This window comes from Apium graveolens, chromosome 11 (assembly GCF_009905375.1).
Source record: "Apium graveolens cultivar Ventura chromosome 11, ASM990537v1, whole genome shotgun sequence".
Taxonomy (NCBI): Eukaryota; Viridiplantae; Streptophyta; class Magnoliopsida; order Apiales; family Apiaceae; genus Apium; species Apium graveolens.
In genome coordinates this window covers 105,373,394-105,374,936 of record NC_133657.1, presented here as the reverse complement: position 1 = coordinate 105,374,936, position 1,543 = coordinate 105,373,394, and the positions used below count along the sequence as shown (strand labels likewise).

Here is a 1,543-nt window from a genome sequence, read left to right as displayed (position 1 = left end):
ATTTTTTATTAGTAGATTGACCGGCACTTCCATGAGATTGTTATTGCATTACCGGTGGCTGAAATTGTTGCCTTGGTGTATACTGTTCTTGAAAACCAGGAGGGTTGAATGGCTGGGCTCCAAACTGCTGATAAGGCTGTTGTGGATGTTGCATACCATTCTGATTATTGCTCTAGCTGAAATTAGGATGGTTTCTATTATTAGGATGATAAGTGGTAGAAACTAGTTGCCGTGGTCTCTGAAAATTGCTCACAAACTGTGTCGACTTAATAGATATAGCACATTGATCCGTCGCATGTGTACCTGTACAAAGAATCCATTTTCATAGTCAACGCATTTAGCTGAGCCGCTATAGCTGTAGCGGTATCAACCTCCAGAATTTCTGCTACCTTGCCTTATGGTAGTCTCTGAGTTGGGTTTTGATATCAGTAGCAACCATCATTTCAATTAGCTCATATGCTTCCTCATAGCTCTTGGCCCATAAAGCTCCACCTGATGTTGCATCGCGCATGGGTCTTGAATGTGCTCCCAAACCATTATAGAAGCAATTGATTACCATCCAGTCAGGCATTCCATGGTGCGGACACTTCCTAAACATCTCCTTGTAGCGCTCCTAAGCTTCACATAAAGATTCTCCTGACTGCTGTGCAAATTGAGTAAGAGCATTCCTGATTGCAGCTATTTTTTCCATAGGGAAGAATTTAGTAAGAAATTTCTGAGCGAGATCCTCCCATGTCGCAATAGAACCTGGTGGTAGAGAGTGCAACCAGCTCTTAGCGTTATCCCTTAGAGAAAAAGGGAAAAGTCTCATTTTCACAGCATCTTCCGAAACACGGTCGAACCTGAAGGTGTCACAAATCTCGATGAAATCCCTAATGTGCATATTGGGATCTTCCGTTGAAGCACCCCCAAACTGGACTGAATTATGTACCATTTGAATCATGTCCGGCTTGATTTCAAAGGTATTAACTGCAATGGCTGGTCTAACAATGCTAGACTGAATGTCATTGATTTTCGGTTGAGAATAATCCTTCAATGCTTTCGTTTCTGCAGCTGGTTCTCCAATTGAAATGATCACTTCCGTTTCTACTTTTTTTAGTGTGTCTTTACGAGATTGAGAACATGTTCGTATACACGCTCGATCGAATACCTGAAACACACAAACAAGGTAAACTTTGTAAGAAAAATAATCCGAGTCAGTGAACTTTAACGATCACTGATGACAAGCACATAAACTAAATTTAACACTGATCCCCGGCAGTGGCGCCAAAAATTTGTTTGCACAAAAACACGCAAGCGTACGCGGTTACAAGTAGTATAAGATTATGTTTAGTTCGTTCCCACGTAGATTGGTTTAATTCAGAATGTGCACTTATGCAACAATGTATGATTATTATTCACTGCTAAGACAAGTATGAAATTGAGTTTGATTATCTAAAGTAATTATGCTAGAATGAATTAACTACGAGATTAAAAAGCAAGTTACTTATATGAAATAAAACATGGGATTCTAACTTCATTAAATACTTCGTTCAGAGTTTAT

The 1,543-nt window shown here is 39.6% G+C and overlaps 1 non-coding gene across 1 annotated transcript; it reads left to right on the top strand.

The window, feature by feature from the left end:
* The first annotated feature begins 569 nt into the window (after positions 1-569).
* Positions 570-676, top strand: LOC141699352 (small nucleolar RNA R71). The gene has a single exon (XR_012565821.1). It is a non-coding gene; the product is annotated as a small nucleolar RNA R71 (small nucleolar RNA).
* Positions 677-1,543: the final 867 nt, after the last annotated feature.